Source organism: Chiloscyllium plagiosum, unplaced genomic scaffold (genome assembly GCF_037043375.1).
Source record: "Chiloscyllium plagiosum isolate Xiang-an unplaced genomic scaffold, Cpla_swu_hap1 HiC_scaffold_53X, whole genome shotgun sequence".
NCBI lineage: Eukaryota > Metazoa > Chordata > Chondrichthyes > Orectolobiformes > Hemiscylliidae > Chiloscyllium > Chiloscyllium plagiosum.
The window spans coordinates 15,624,873-15,642,914 of NW_028270191.1; the positions used below are offsets into that span (position 1 = coordinate 15,624,873).

The 18,042-nt window shown below is 41.1% G+C and overlaps 1 protein-coding gene across 5 annotated transcripts in view; it reads right to left on the bottom strand.

The window, feature by feature from the left end:
* LOC122543355 (polypeptide N-acetylgalactosaminyltransferase 6-like) overlaps window positions 1–10,808 on the bottom strand; it is an 88,317-nt gene extending 77,509 nt beyond the window's left edge. The window contains exons 1-2 of one of the 5 annotated variants that reach the window (XM_043681950.2): window positions 10,621–10,808; window positions 10,308–10,379 (exon numbers count right to left, since the gene is read on the bottom strand). The gene's annotated coding sequence lies outside the window, so the exon portion shown is untranslated. The other 4 variants (XM_043681954.2, XM_043681948.2, XM_087985584.1 and 1 more) reach the window with 4 other exon arrangements.
* Window positions 10,809–18,042: the final 7,234 nt, after the last annotated feature.

Sequence of the window (18,042 nt, forward strand, 5' to 3'; positions counted from 1 at the left end):
GGCATTGAAATCAGCAGCCAAAGCACAAAGCATTCATCTGAAATTATAGAGAGTCATAGACTCAGATGTGCAGCATGGAAACAGACCCTTCGGTCCAACCAGTCCATGCCAACCAGATATCCCAACCCAATCTAGTCCCACCTGCCAGCACCCGGCCCATATCCCCCCAAACCCTTCCTATTCATATACCCATCCAGATACCTTTTAAATGTTGCAATTGTACCAGCCTCCCCCACTTCCTCTGGCAGCTCATTCCATACACGTACCACCCTCTGCGTGAAAACGTTGCCCCTTAGGTCTCTTTTATATCTTTTCCCTCTCACCCTAAACCTACGCCCTCTAGTTCTGGACTCCCTGACCCCAGGGAAAAGACTTTGTCTATTTATTCTATCCTTGCCCCTCATAATTTTGTAAACCTTTATAAGGTCACCCCTAAGCTTCTGACGCTCCAGGGAAAACAGCCCCAGCCTGTTCAGCCTCTCCCTATAGCTCAAATCCTCCAACCCTGGCAACATCCTTGTAAATCTTTCCTGAACCCTTTCAAGTTTCACAACATCTTTCCGATAGGAAGGAGACCAGAATTGCAAGCAATATTCCAACAGTGGCCTAACCAATGTCCTGTACAGCCATAACACGATCTCCCAACTCCTATACTCAATACTCTGACCAATAAAGGAAAGCATACCAAACACCTTCTTCACTATCCTATCTACCTGCGACTCCACTTTCAAGGAGCTATGAACCTGTTCTCCAAGGTCTTTATGTTCAGCAACGCTCCCTAGGACCTTACCATTTAGTGTATAAGTCCTGCTAAGATTTGCTGTCCCAAAATGCAGCACCTCGCATTTATCAGAATTAAACTCCATCTGCCACTTCTCAGCCCATTGGCCCATCTGGTCAAGATCCTGTTGTACTCTGAGGTAACCCTCTTCGCTGTCCACTACACCTCCAACTTTGGTGTCAGCTGCAAACTTACTAACTGTACCTCTTATGCTCGCATCCAAATCATTTATGTAAATTACAAAAAGTAGTGGACCCAGCACCAATCCTAGTGGCACTCCACTGGTCACAGGCCTCCAGTCTGAAAAACAACCCTCCACCACCACCCTCTGTCTTCTACCTTTCAGCCATTTCTGTATCCAAATGGCTAGTTCTCTCTTTATTCCGTGAGATCTAACCTTGCTAATCAGTCTCCCATGGGGAACCTTGTCGAACGCCTTACTGAAGTCCATATAGATCGCATCTGCCCTCATCAATCTTCTTTGTTACTTCTTCAAAAAACTCAGTCAAGTTTGTGAGACATGATTTCCCACTCACAAAGCCATGTTGACTATCCCTGATCAGTCCTTGCCTTTCCAAATACATGTACATCCTGTCCCTCAGGATTCCTTCCAACAACTTGCCCACCACCGACATCAGGCTCACTGGTCCAAAGTTGCCTGGCTTGTCTTTACCACCCTTCTTAAACAATAGCACTACGTTAGCCAACCTCCAGTCTTCCGGCACCTCACCTATGACTATCGATGATACAAATCTCTCAGCAAGAGGCTCAGCAATCACTTCTCTAGCTTCCCACAGAGTTCTAGGGTACACCTGATCAGGTCCTGGGGATTTATCCACCTTTACCTGTTTCAAGACATCCAGCACTTCCTCCTCTGTAATATGGACATTTTGCAAGACGTCACCATCTATTTCCCTATAGTCTATATCTTCCATCTCCTTTTCCACAGTAAATACTGATGCAAAATACTTGTTTAATATCTCCCCCATTTTCTGCGGCTCCACACAAAGGCCGCCTTGCTGATCTTTGAGGGGCTCTATTCTCTCCCTAGTTACCCTTTTGTCCTTAATGTAGTTGTAAAAGCTCTTTGGATTCTGCTTAATTCTATTTGCCAAAGCTATCTCATGTCCCCTTTTTGCCCTCCTGATTTCCCTCATAAGTATACGGCACGGTGGCACAGTGGTCAGCACTGCTGCCTGACAGCGCCAGAGACCTGGGTTCAATTCCCGCCTCAGGTGACTGTCTGTGTGGAGTTTGCACATTCTCCCCGTGTCTGCACGGGTTTCCTCCGGGTGCTCCGGTTTCCTCCCACAGTCCAAAAATGTGCATGTTAGGTGAATTGGCCACGCTAAATTGCCTGTAGTGTTAGGTGAAGGGGTAAATGTAGGGGAATGGGTCTGGGTGTGTTGCGCTTCGGCGGGTCGGTGTGGGCTTGTTGGGCCGAAGTAATCTAATCTACTTCCATTATACGCTTCTAAGGATTCACTCGATCTATCTTGTCTACACCTTACATAGGCTTCCTTATTTTTCTTAACTGAACCCTCAATTTCTTTAGTCATCCAGCATTCCCTACACCTACCAGCCTTTTCTTTCACCCTAACAGGATGCAACAACCTGCTGTATCCCAGGGGTAAATCATGAACTCATGCCAATTCTTTTACACACCAAAATGACTGTCTTGCCCATACTGTTGAGGACAAGAAATGCAGAGGAGGCTGATTATGTTAACTCTTGTGGGAAAAACAAAAAGAGGTTGGCTGTTAAACTTGGAGCAGTTCATTCCAAACTCTTTCCCCAAAACATATCAAGGGGATCAAGGGTTATGGGGAGAAAACAGGAGAATTGGGTTGAGAAACTTATCAGCCATGATTGAATGGCATAGCAGACTCAATGGGCTGAATGGCCTAATTTCTACTCCTATGTCTTATTTAAGAGAATACAATGAAATACCAGACTGGTGCTTCATATTCCTCAGACTTTCTTGTCCAGCGTCCTGCTATATTGTTTTTTATGGAATGGGGGAGCGGGGGCAAGGAAGGCAACACCAAGGGCTTCTTTGGGTCACTTGTATTCTTCCACACCATGCACGCCTGCCCCAAACACCTAAACATATACATACACATGTTAAAAATATAAATTCTATTCCATGCCTTTCAGACAGCATTTTTGAACACCAACATATTTTGATCCAGAGTATCAATATTTTATGCATTATGGCGAGTTTTACTCGAACTTCCACATTTGTGTGGGGCCTGTCATTGGTGCCATAGGCCCATGTATCACTTATCCCAAATTAAATTGACGTACATGTGACAACTCCTTTATTCAAAGGAGTACAACATTGAAAACCTATTTAAATAGACCATGTTTCACTTCATTTGTTAGTAGTTTAGCCTGATCTAAACTAACTATCAGCATACTGTCTTTCTGCTAATTGTCAAATTCAGACATACAGTGGCATCATGTCCCATTTCCTGATAACATTAAGAAAGGTTCTTTGTTCAGCTTATGGCACGCTTTTTCAGCTATTCAATATATCAGATCGAGGTTTACTTTAGAGGAAACATGAGTCTCTAGGAAAGCTAAGTTTCACAGAGTGTGAAAAAACGTACCGGAAAGTACCTTGAATTATAATGCGACATCAACTCCATCCATATCCTGTACATGATGGGATAGAGAAAATATTGAGAGAGAGGATTTACTGCAGAAGTATTCAGATTCAAAATGAAAACACTGGAATCTTGCCAAAAGTAGCATAGTGCAGTGTATACTGGCATAACATATTGTACACAGTCATGTGGCAAAAAAAAAAATTCTGACCCATATTTCTCCACATAACAAACTTTCACCCAAGAGATTAAGGGTATTAGGGCAATACTGAAACTACTGCAAGGGTAATGACAGGACCTACATACAGAAAGCATCTTACAATAGATTCATACCAAATTTCTTCAACTGCTCCAGTAATTTTCCAAAAGGTTTTGATGACAACAATAGCTGCATTTTGGATTATTTGTGGTTGAATCAGTTTGACCTAACTTGATGTGCCTTGCTCATTTCAGGAACTACTTAAAATATTGCATCAGATATTCCAGTTTCCCAGTTCATACAGATAATTGTTTTAAACTAATACATAAGTTCCTTGTTTGCTTAATAACTTAATTACTTTGGCTTTTACACAAAAGCCAATGCCACACCTGTTCTGAACAAACAAGACTAACTGGTTGGCTTGCATCAAACCTAAACTGGCCATTCCTGGTATAACAATAAAGAACCCATCAATAATAATTCTTGCCATTGGATGATCAAAGGAGTTCACTTTCAGAAGCACATCCACTGAGATGGACCAAGTTACCAGTCTTTGAAATGGAGATGGTAATCGGATAGAACAGAATACAGATATTCTGAAACAGCCTGTTTCACCAGTGACAGAGAAAAGATTTGGAATTGGTAGTGATGATCCAGAATTGGTGGCGGGGCAAAAGACAATGGCCCCTGTCTTCCTAATGTTTAAGTGGAGGAAACTGCAAGGCATCCAAGACAATGTGGGACTAATTGTCAGCAATGGAGGGGTTGAAAGGTCAAGCTGAGAGGCATTAATACACACATGGATTCTTAGCTCATATCTTAAGATGACAATGCTAAAGAGCAACCTGTAAAACAAGGAAAAAAGGACGGACTACATGAATATTTGGGAGACTGCAGGACAAAGGAAGAGAAGCTATTGCTGATGATCCTGTGGTTATGCTTAGATAAGAAGGGCAATCCCATTCAGTTTGATGACGCAGTTAATTCAATTCAAAATAGCTTGTCCTCATGTAAACAAAGTGCTTAGGAAAGCTACTGAACTAACATACAGTGCACTACATTCTTCAGAGTGCTTAGCACCCCACTGGAGAAGATAGTTTGACACTGGCTGCGGTCTAAATGGGAACCAGTGTAAGGTGACATTTACAAAACAAATTGAAGTCTAATTAAAGATTAGTGAGCCTGCCGACTATCCCATCAACTATTGGCTGGCTAAGTTTAAAATTAAATTAAACTCGCACTTAAAGCTCAGAAACAGGACATTCAGACTCTTAGCTCATGGCAGGATTTATGCTCGACAAAATCTTCAGCCATCCATCTGGATGCCTTTTCCAACTAGAAAGGAACTCAAGTTGGAGGTAGAATTGAATTGGCCGGCTCCGTCCTCTCTATACTGATACCAGCACTCATTTTGCGAATGGCATTGTTCCAACAAATTTAATAGTTTGCTTCCTCCAATCCAATTTAGAAGTGCAAGTTTATCAAGACATTAGTGGCAGATGCTGAGGAAATAAGATTGCACTGAAACCTTGTTCCATTACTTCTCCCTTAAAGCATTCAGAGAAGGTTAACAAGGCTAATTCTTGAGATGAAGGGGATTCCTGATGAAGAAAGGCTGAGCAAATCAGATCAAAATTACTAGGCAAAAGTGAGGACTGCTGATGCTGGAAATCAGACCACATTGGGTGCAACATATACAGTAGATGACATTAGTGGTGGTGCAGGTAAATTTCTGTTGGATGTGGAAGGGTGTAGACGCAGGTTTTGCACTTCCTTTGGTGGCAGGGGAAGGTGCCGGGAGTGGGATATGTGGGCTGGATTTGGGGTGGGGGGGGGGAATCTTAACAAGGGAGTTGCGGATGGAATGATCTCTCCAAAATGCTGATAGCTGTGGGGAAGGAAATCCTGGTTGTGGGGGGGGGGGGGGGGGGGGGATCTGATTGTAGGCAGCATTCTACCACAGAAGGCTGAGGCCAAATCACTGAATATATCTAAAAAGGAGAACTTTTTTTACATTTTCAAAAAGTATCAAGGGATATGGTACTGAGATGGAGGATTACCGATGGTCACACTGAATGGTGGAATTGGCTCGAAGGGCCAAATACTTCTAGTTCTGTGTCTCTATATAGTATGGCCAGTATGCATGAATGGCCAGTGACATCACCTGGCCACTACAAAAACCATCCGCAGGAAGCATCTGCACACATGTAGGGAGATCACAGCCATCATCTGTACATACACTACCAAAGGGTGAGCAAGTCAGAGTAGGATATAGACTGGGAGTGAGAGTGAGGCTTCCATAGTGAGGATGCCTTGATATCTGTTACTGTATTCCTGGACAAGAAGGTAGTGCAGCATAGAATCTGGGAAGGACTGCACAGCAGCTAGAGAGGACCAGGCAACAATATCTTTACTTTTGAAAGGCAAGGCCGTGGCCCCATGCACCCTTCTGCTCCTGTTTGAACAAACATGATGAACAAACATTAGTCATTAACAACCAGGGTGTTTCAGTAAGATGTTAGTTTCATTGACATATGTCAGTTCACCACCCCAATATATAAATGGACTCCCATTCAGTTCCTGACACTGCCACAGCTAGAGAGTTCAAAAATAATAACACAAAATGAAAGGCATTAACCTAGCACAAATTTCATCTCAGCCCACAGAATAGCTGGTGTGGGCAACAAAAAAAAGCCACCATGCTGCAACATGGACTTACGTAAAACAAAATAATTTGCAGATAGTGTGGGATGATTTAACCTGTGCTGGAAGTGTTTCTATTTCCAAGCTCTAATACCTTGAGCAAAATGTTCACCAACTATAAAAAGTTTCCATATAAAAAAAATGCTTTAAAATGACTCAGAACTGGCTTTGAATGTGTCTTTTGAGAAGACATACGGTATCTTTTTTTTTTAAAGCATCTGTGGGAGCACAGTGGGTGTTGTGAAAGCTTAGCTGAAGAATGAGATCATGGACTGAATCCTACAATCAAGCTGCCTCTCAATTACAACCCACGAAATAACCACACAAACATTACAGCTACACAATCCTGCCGTGAGTTGTCATTCACATGCTAAATTGCTTTTTTACAAAAACATTTTTTAAAAAACCCAAAAGTTCTTAGAATTGTCTCCAATCCACCTTTGTTTGCAGTGGCTGAATCCAGTGTGAAATTCTGTTCCAGCTCAGCTTCCAGATTTATCGCAACTTGAATGTTTTACCCTCATGCTATCTTCAGAGGAAACCAGTCTCCACCCCTTGGCACCAATTCCAGGACATTATTACTTCTGTCCACTGGCTGGTTACAATCTCTGGTCTTTCAGTTCAGTGATAATAAAAAGGAACCCACACTTGGGTAAGGAAGTGCCACAGATAGGTGGAAGACTAGCTTTCAATGTGTGATTGACTTTAATGTAATGCAGATCCACTTTCAAGTTCTAATTGTTGACAGTTGATTTACCCGAACAAGAGAAGTATAACTGGCTTATTTGTAGGCACTGGACTATAATAGTTCAGTGAGTTTTCTTTTGCTTTAATGAGGCTAAGTGTTACATCCAGTCACATTGAACATGAACACTCTAATTTCCTACCTCGAAGGAAATCTGCCATCCTTACCTGGTCTGGTGCACATGACTCTGAACCCACAGCAATATGATTGATTCTTAACTGCACTTTGAAATGGCCTAGAAAGGCATTTGGTTCACAGGAAATTTGGGATGAACAATAAACATTGGCCCAACCAATGATGTCCACATCCCATGAATGTATAAATGGTAATTTTCCTTTGTAAACTCAACTTATAAATCAGAAATTACCTGCACAGAAAAGTCAGCATCAATAGAGTGGAAGTCTATACTGTAGAAAATACATTAATTGAAAAAAATGTCCCAATACACCAAAGATTTTTGAATTACTATCAATTAGACAATTATTTATATTGTTGTATTTCTGATGGTTTTCATTCCTCTACAATTGCACTCGTGTTTTTGCCAAGGTGATTTTGAATCCTTCTGTCTCCTCTCTGACTGCAATATCCCACATATATCCATTTTCTTTTACTTGTTTTTCTGATAACTATTTTTGGTCAATGTTTTCTGCTCAAAAGTGAAGTTTTAAGGGTTACACCACAGTTTCCACTTTCTTAATCCAGCACATAAGGCAGGGCCTCCCAAAATGAGGGTCAGGACCCCAAGTGGGTTTGCAAGCACTGAGGCAGCAATGGTAACCATGGAACCTTGACAGAGTCATAACAGCTGTATCCCTGCTCTCAGTTCTTCCTAAAAGGCGTCATAACAATTTTCAATTTGAAATGGAGTCACAATGGGAAAAAGAGTGGGAAACACTGATTTAAGGCAAGTTAGGCACAATCAACTGTCTAGTAACACTCCATAGAGTCATGGAGATGTACAGTATGGAATCAGACTGTTTGGTCCAACTCGTCCATGCCGACCAGATATCCCAACCTAATCTAGTACCATTTGCCAGCACTTGGCCCATATCCCTCTGAACCCTTCCTATTCATATATCCCATCTGATCAAGATCCTGTTGTACTCTGAGGTAACCTTCTTTGCTGTCTACTACATCTCCAATTTTGATGTCATCTGCAAACTCACTAACTCTACCTCCAATGTTCACATCCAAATCAGTGTCACACCACTGGTTACAGGCCTCCAGTCTGAAAGGCTGTATTCCAGGTGATCTAACCTTGCTAACTAGTCTCCCATGAGGAACCTTGTCAAACATCTTACTGAAGTTCATATAGGTCACATCCATCGATCTGCCCTCATCAATCCTCTTCATTACTTCTTAAAAAAAAATCAATAAAGCTTGTGAACAATGCTTCATTAGATGGAGGACAGGAAAAGCACAAACGTCCACCAAATCCACACCAGTGAACTGTACAGATTCTCCAAATAAAATTCCTAATTTACTCCCAAGTAACAGATCATTGTGGGCTGTGGGCATGTTCAGAAGAAAAAATGACTTGAGACTGCAAACCTTCTGCCAGTAAAGTCCATTAAAGAAAAAAATTTGAAAACAAAGTGATTTAAACAAATTCAAACAATTAGCACCACAATATTTTGCACCATCCAGAAACACAAAATTGCCTTGTGTAATTAATTACCATGGTGAAACACCACCAGATCCCATGTGAAAAAATATATCTTCAGTTTCTTAAAAATAAGAATTCCATAAAAAGTCAGTTACTGCTGAAAATAAGTAAAATTATAATATATTGTGTCAAATTGACAAGTGTAGCATTAGTTTTTTTTAAAAATAGGTGTCTAAGCAGTTACAAATGGATATGATGTGTCACATATGTAGAATATGGAATTTGTTCCACACTCCAAGAAAACAGCTTGACTGAGCCAAATAGTTTATAGTATTAATAAGCATACAATTGGAACCACTAACTAGTTATCTGCATACTTCATAATACTTTGTGTAATGGGAAGAGAAAACAAGTATCAAGTAACTTTAGTTGGTGGTAACATCACCTAAAAAGATAGTTGGCTCAAATCCATTTCTGGATGCAACAGTACCTCTGACAACACACTGCCATTGAAGACAGGTGTGTCAGAGTTTGCTGGCTTGCTCAGGTGGATATTAAAGATCCCATTACCTTGTTTGAATAACAGGGTGTTGTCCTGGTGAATATTCCCCCTTCAAGTAAACTGAATTATATTATTTAAAGATCTAACCCAACAGCGAGGTTAAGTTATATTGAACGTGTCTGACTATGCATTTCTTGACCATGAATCTGGTTTATTTCCCCCTCAATTCTTACCATAAGGAAAGGGAAATGCTAGTGTTGTTTCTGTAACACATGAAACTTGATTCTCCTTGCTAAGTTCTCGTTGTGACTTTCACAAAACACCAGTGAAAACAATTATTTGTATAACCTTACAATGCACAGAATGACTACTCTTCCTACACAATTCAGTATCTGAGATACTTTGACATAAGTTTTGAGTACATCTTAACTGCAACCAAGTTTTATTGCTGCATATACTTTCGTCTGTTTCACACCGAAACCTGATCTAATCCTCATTTGATGCCCACAGATACTGGACAGTCATTGGGAGTAAGGATTTCACATAATTTTTCCCTCTTTAACCCAAAGGCAATGTTGGCTACTCCAGAGGATCTCAGCTAATTTATCAGAGACTTGGAATCAGATCAGAGGCCAGCCTGCTTTGCACACCTCAGCTGCATAATAGCCATTGTACCCACCAATTCAATCATTTATAACAATTCATCTGTTAAAACCATCATTTTTATTCAATAAAATTTGGAATCCACACCTTCCGAGACAAGTACCCATTATTAGTTTAAATTTTAAAAGATAAGAGCATACCTACAGGGTAGGTCTTCCCTTGAAAAAGAGAAAAGCCAAGAATTTGCAGCAAAACTTTTTTTTAAAATAGAGAGTTTACTCACCTGAAATAATTTAAAGTGGCTTAACATATTCTACAACAGTGAAATTGTTCAAAAGAATAATTTGAGCGCCTCAAGCTAATCCCACAGCCTCACACACAAAAAAACTTCGAACATTGAATTCCCATTGCATCAAAATGTGTTCTTTATCCACACGTGTGGAATCATCATTTACCAGAAACAAAACAGCAGCTTCAAGACCGTAACTTTTTTCTTACAGCCAGCGTGTTGGGAGGTTCCGGAAAATGTCACTCAGGAAACTTCAAGAAAATGACTTACCAACGGAGAATAAGTGTCACCCGTCACGGAAACGACACAGGTACTTCACTTTTACATATTTACTTCCCCTTCCTGAAAATAAGATGGGGGGGGAGGGAAATTTCAAAAAAATACGTATAAATCCAGGCATAAGGCGATTTCTCGAATCAATCACAATTCGGTTTCAGTTTCTTCCCGGGTTAGAACTTCTCTAACATAATTCAGTCTGATTTCCCGAAAGATCCCAAAAGAGAATTGAAATACAGTCCAGACATAACCTTAAGTGAAAAAAAGGATAGGATTGGGCAGAACGTAAAGCGAGCAACTCAAGTACCTCTCTGATCGAGCGGAAGAAAGGGAAAGCAGCAAGTGTAGGAAGTGCAGAAAACTTCAGGCTTGCAACCGTGACAGAAACAATTCACCAGACTAGCACTTAGTGAATGGGAAAGGGCGGGCACTCAAGGATAATCTTGAATTTCCAAAGTGATGTGGGTGAGCCCCTGCTGACTACTAATATGGAGAGAGACACACAGCCAGACTGCGGCGGTCCCGAACCGTTGCAGCAGGTGGAGAGCTACTCCAAGGCTTGGAGATTCCGTTGGGTCCTAGCGCCCATGAACAGCAGTACTCGTTTCTGGAAAGAGGCAACTCTAATGATTTCAAAAGCATTTGTTTGTTCGCACAAAGAGAACTTGCTTCCTTCAACCATACGCATAGTAATGGAGAACTTTTTCAGTAGTTTGTGAACTGATGAGTTTCTGCTTTTCTAACAGATAGCACCCAGGGGAAGTTTTCAACAAGTGGTGCCTATGATGTATGACTTTCTTTATTCATTCATGGGATGTGGGCATTGCTGGCTGGGCCAGCCTTTATTGCCCATCCTGAATTGTCCTTGAGAATGTGGTATCGAGCTGTGTTCTTGGACTGCTGTACACCTACAATGCTGTTAGAGACGGAGTTCCAGGATTTTGATCCAGCAACACTGAAGGAACAGCAATATATTTCCAAGTCAGGATGGACTTGGAGAGAAACTTGCAAGTGGTGGTGTTCCCATGGATCTGCTGCCGTTGTCTTTCTAGATGGAAGTGGTTGTGGGTTTGGAATGTCTCAGAAGCCTTGATGCATCTTGTAGATATTACACACTGCTGCTACTTAGCATTGGTGATGGAGGAAGTGAATGCTTGTGGAAGTGGTGCCTAACAATTGGGGTGCTTTGACCTGGATGGTGTCAAACTTCACTGAGTGTTGTTGGAACTGCATTCATTCAGACAAGTGGGGAGTATTCCATCACACTCCTGACCTATCCCTTGTAGATGGTGGACAGGCTTCGTGGGGTCAGCGGGTGAGTTACTTGCTGCAGTATTCCTAGCTTTGGTATTTATATGGCTGGTCCAGTTGAGTTTCTGGTCAATAGTAGCTCTCAAGGTCTTCATAGTGGGGGATTCAGTGATGGCAAAACATTCAATATCAAGGGGCATCTCTCGTTGGATATCATTATTACCTGGCACTTTTGTGGCATGAATGTTTTTTGGCACTTGTCAACTGTACCATGGATATTGTCCAGGTCTTCCTGCATTTGGGCATGATCTGCTTCAGTGTCTGAGGAGCCATGAATGATGCTAAACATTGTGCAGTCTGAGTGGACACTGCCACTTTTGACCTTACGTTGGAGGGAAATCATGATTTGGGAACGCTGGTATTGGACTGGGGTGTACAAAGTTAAAAATCACATAACACCAGGTTTTAGTCCAACAGGTTTATTTGGAAGCACTAGCTTTCAGAGCACTGCTCCTTCATCAGGTGGTTGTGGAGAATAAGATTGTAAAACATAGAATTTATAGCAAAATTTACAGTGTGATGCAACTGAAATTATATATTGAAAAAGACCTGAATTGTTTGTTAATCTCTCATCTTTTAGAATGACCATGTTGGTTTCAGTTCTTTCATATGTAAATTGCAAAACTTTTTTTAAAAGTTACATTGTCAAGTGATCTTAAAAAAGTTTTGCAATTTACATATGAAAGAACTGAAACCAACATGGTCATTCTAAAAGATGAGAGATTAACAAACAATCCCAGTCTTTTTTCAATATATAATTTCAGTTACATCACACTGTAAATTTTTGCTATAAATTCTGAGTCTTACAGTCTTATTCTCCACAACCACCTGATGAAGGAGCAGCGCTCCAAAAGCTAGTGCTTCCAATAAACCTGTTGGACTATAACCTGGTGTTGTGTGATTTTTAACTTTGAGGGAAGATCATTGATGGAGGAGCTGAAGATGGTCGGGCCTAGGACACTATCCTGAGGAACTACCACAGCAATGTCCTGGAGCTGAGGTGACTGACCTCCAACAGCCACAACCATCTTCCTTTGTGCAGGTCATTGCTCAGCAGGTGCTGCTGGATAGCACTGTTGATGACAGTTTCCATCACTTTACTGATGATCGAGAGCAGACTATTGGGGAGACTGGAAGCTTCCTCGCAGAGCGCTTTAGGGAACGTCTCCGGGACACCCGCACCAATCAACCAAACCGCCCTGTGGCCCAACATTTCAACTCCCCCTCCCACTCTGCCGAGGACATGGAGGTCCTGGGCCTCCTTCACCGCCGCTTCCTCACCACCTGACGCCTGGAGGAAGAACACCTCATCTTCTGCCTCGGAACACTTCAACCCCAGGGCATCAATGTGGACTTCAACAGTTTCCTCATTTCCCCTTGCCCCACCTCACCTCAGTTCCAAACTTCCAGCTCAGCACTGTCCCCATGACTTGTCCTACCTGCCTATCTTCTTTTCCACCTATCCACTCCACCCTCCTCCCTGACCTATCACCTTCATCCCCTCCCCCACTCACCTATTGTACTCTATGCTACTTTCTCCCCACCCCCACCCTCCTCTCATTTATCTCTCCACCCTTCAGGCACTCTGCCTGTATTCCTGATGAAGGGCTTTTGCCCGAAACGTTGATTTTCCTGCTCCTCGGATGCTGCCTGAACTGCTGTGCTTTTCCAGCACCACTAATCCAGAATCTGGTTTCCAGCATCTGCAGTCGTTGTTTTTACCTAATTTGTATACAGGATATACTGGGCAATTTTCCACATTGTCGGGTAGATTCCAGTGTTGTAACTACGCTAGAGCAGCTTGGCGAAGGGATGAGTAAACTTCAGGAACACAAGTCTTCAGATCCCATGCCGGAATGTTGTAAGGGTCCATAACCATTGCAGTATCCAGTGCCTCCAACCATTTCTTGATATCACGGGAAGTGATTCAAATTGCCTGAAGACTGGTATCTCTGATGCTGGGGATCTCTGAAGGAGGCTGAAATGGATCATTCACTTGGAACTTCTAGCTGAAGGTTGCTGTGAGTCCCTTAGCCTTAACTTTTGCACTGATATGCTGGGCTCCCCCATCATTTACGATGGGGATATTTATGGAGCTTCCTTCCTCCAGTGAGCTATTTAATTGTCCACCACCATTCACGACTGAATGCAGCAGGACTGCAGAGCTTAAGTCTGATTGGCTGGTGTGGAATCACTTAGCTTTGTCTGTCATTTGATACTTATATTGTTTGTCATGCAAACAATCCTGTTTGATAGATTCACCAGGTTGACACTTTATTTTTACATAAGCCTGGTGCTGCTCCTGGCATATCCTCCTGCACTGTTTCTTAATCAGGGTTGATCTCTTGGCTTGAGCGGAGGATATGCCAGGCCATGTGGTTGCAGATTGTTTTGGAGTACAGCACTGCTGCTGCTGATGCCCCACACCACTTTATGAATGCTCTGTCTTAAGATGCAAAATTTGTCTGAAGTCTATCCCATTTGGCACAGTCATAGTGCCATACAATTCACCAAGGCTCCTTCGACAGCACCTTCCAAATCCATGACCACTTCCATCTGTAAGGACAAGGGCAGCAGATACATGGAACCACCACTAATTACAAGGTCCCCTCCAAGCCCCTCACCATCCTGATATGGAAATAGATTGTTGTTCCTTCAGAAGAAGAAGAGGTTCTCAAGAAGGGTCACTGGATCTGAAATGTTCACTCTGCACAGATGCTGCCAGATCTGCTGGATTTTACACCAAACATCCAGAAGTAGAATAATGAATGTGATGTAGGGAACTATTAAATAGGATACACTTGTTATATTTATTGGGTAAAGTTATTAATGAATTGACTCTTCCAGTTGTAGTTTTGGAAAGATTTAAATATATGCAAATGTGGGAAGTTGAACTATCAGAATGTTTACCTTGATCTGAAGGGCCTGGGAAAAGAGGGCATAGGTACAACATTAAATAATTTAGCAGAGAGTAGATTTTATTTTCTTCATTGGATTCTGAGGCTGTAAAATGCATTGCCAGCATTAGTGATTTGAAGTAAGAATCATGTCAATGTTTATGACTAAGTTAGCTTAGTGGCTGTAGGAAAAGGGAATAAAAGGATATGGGAATGGAGCAGATAAATGGAATGAGGAGACTCCCATATCAGGGTGAGCACCAACATGAACTAGTTGATACAGATAGAAACTGCAGCTTGGAAACAGACTGTGTTATAGTTGCTTTACTTTGAAGCTGTTCACTGTATGTGAAGTGCTCTCTCTGAAGTCTTGGCAATGGTAACATATAAATGCAAGTCATTCTTGAATATTCAATTTTGTGAATGCAAAAGTTCAGAAAATACTATATATTGTAACAATTCTCACTGATTCTCATTCAGAAAGTACTGTGTACTGTGACAATTCTCACTGATTCTCTGTCTCAGTTTGCTAAGGAGATGAGATGGGACTGTCACAAAAGGACAAGAGACAGGTTGGCATCCACAGTACCTTTTAGACCAAGGCCCAGGCACAAATATTACTGCTGGACATGGTAGGAGGCAAAGATCAGGGGATGTTTTAGGAAGAAATAGCCTTTACTTAGGTGAGAAACTGGCATTTCTACCACTTCTAGGGCTTTTATGCAAGATTCTAGCACGTATTCTGGCATCAACGTGTGGTACACATAATGTGGATATTTGTGCGATATTCATTTGATCTTCTAATTATTAGAAAAGCAAATTGACAAAGGTTTTGTCTATGAAAAAGTATTACTGAATAAAGACACATTTTGTCAAAGCTTTTTGTCTTGTATTCATCAGTACAATTCACAAGAATACCAATAAAAGAGAACACCAACATTTATACGGTATTACAGGAGAGTGTTGATTGATTGGAAGAAACATTGCCATGGAGAATGCAACAGTTCATGATGATTGAATGTTAACTGACAGGTTTTGTTTAGATTCCAAACCAGACAAGATGACAGTGATTGGCCAGGGCATCAATCTGAGTGGAAACAAGCGCTGTGCATGCACATTCTTTTTCTGTCCACATTTGAGCTATAGGGAGAGGCTGAATAGTCTGGGGATATTTTCCCATGAGTGTTGGATGCTGAGGGATGACCTTATAGAGGTTTATAAAGCCATGAGAGGCATGAATAGGATGAATAGTGAAGGTATTTTGCCCAGGGTAGGGAAGTCCAAAACTAGAGGGCATAGGTTTAGGGTGAGAGGGAAAGATTTAAGAGACCCAAAGGGCACCTTTTTCACACAGAGGGTGGCACGTGTATGGAATGAGCTGCCAACAGAAGTGGTGGAGGTTGGTACAAATACAACATTTAAAAAACATCTGGATGGGAATATAAATAGGAAGGGTTTAGAGGAATATGGGCCAACTACTGGTAAGTGGGACTCAACTAGGTTAGGATATCTGGTCGGCATGGATGAGTTGGACCAAAGGGAATGTTTCCATGCTGTACATCTCTATGACTCTATAACAAGGTCTTGTACATGTTTGTGGACAAAAAGAACATATGCATGTACTGTGCCTTTTTTCAGCTGAGTCAAATAGGTGACAATCATATTATGCTACAATTTGCTTTGCACAAATGGCATTTTGCCCTTGCCAACTGTTAAGCCTTTGAAAAACCTGCACATTATTGTCCATTGAACTTGCTGCAAAAAGTTGGGACTCATAATTTAATTTGTTTAATTTGGATAAATGTGAGGTATTGCATTTTGGTAATACAATCAAGGAAAGGACTTATACAATTAATGTTAATCAAACAGAGAGACCTAGGGATTCAGGTACATAATGCTTTGAAATTTGCATTACAGGTTGACAGGGTGGTTAAGAAGGCATTTAGCACACTTGCCTTCATTACTCAGACCATTGCTTATAGGAGTTGGGCTATCATGTTGAGGTTATACAGGACGTTGATGAGGCTTCTCTTGGAGTACTGTATGCTGTTCTGATCGCCCTATTATAGGAAGGATGTTATTAAATTGGAGAGGATTCAGAAGATATTTACCAGAAAGTTGCTGGGAATGGAGTGTTTGAGTTATAAAAATTGATTGGAAAGGCTGGTACATTTTTTTGCTGGAGTGTAGGAGGTTGAGGGATGACCTTATTAACATTTATAAAATCATGAGGGGCATTGACAAGGGTCTTTTCCCTAGGGTGGGAGAGTTCAAAAGTAGGGGGCATATTTTTATGGTGAGAGGAGAAAGATTGAAAAAGGACATGATGTGGAATGTGTGGAATGAACTGCCAGAGAAAGTGGTGGGTACAGGTACAGTTAAAACATTTAAAAGACATTTGAATAAGTTCATGCAAAGGAACGGTTTGGAGGCATATGGGCCATGCACAGACAGGTAGGACGAGTATAGTTTGGGAACATGGTCGGCATGGACTAGTTGGATTGAAGGGTCTATTTTCATGCTGTATGACTCTATAATTAATTGCATAAGCCACTCTTTATGTGCACAATTCTCACTTCATTTAATATTAATTTTTCGGACCAAATAGAGAACAGTTTAAGCTTTGTCATTTCTCCCTGTAATACATTGTTGTTAGATATTTTAATGTCTATTCTTATGACTTAAAACTTTCTTCTTACTGTTATTTCTCTTTCCTCTCTGTAAATCCAGTCTTTCATTCCCTCCATTGCTCTTTGTGTATCTGATTTGACTTAATTCGTCTTTCTTCATTCATCATTCCTCTGCTTCTCACTGATTCTTGAGACAGACTGTGACCTTGATTATCAATGGGACCAACAATGTCCCATTGCCTATTATAAACTCGCCCTTTTAAAAAGTTTAAAATATTTTGAACTGAAGGGTGCAAGTGTCAAGCTTCAAGATTAGTCCCAATATGCTTCTGTCTGGATGATGGAAAAAAACAAACACAGCATTTCAATGAGTTAGCAATCTGTTTCTGTGTTAAAAAAAACTCATCTATTTATTTCAATGGCGTTCAATCTGTTGCATTGTTTTTGCCAGCAAAATGGTGCAATTGGCAATGGTTTATATTGGATCCATATCTTGAACAAATACTTACCTGGTTTCTGTGATAATGTTACTACCATTCATCTATTACATTCAAGTTTGTATTATAAGACAGGTTTTGTTTTTCAAACTTAAGATCCAAGCCATTACTGTGCAAATATGCCCTGAATTTGACATTTTTCCAGTTAGTGTTTGTTGCACCAAATAACAGCCATATGGACTCTCAGTTTATTTATATTCAGCACTGATAGATCATTTGTTAAGAATATACAATTCTCCTACACTGCCAGAACAGGCTGGGGTTTCATTTCCTTTGCCTAACTAATGATTTGTTTTTAAAAAAATATTATGTGCTATTTTAAAACAGTTGTTAATCCAGCAGATTAAAGTCTTAAAAAGTGAATTGAGTTGTTTTAAATATTGACATTTCATCG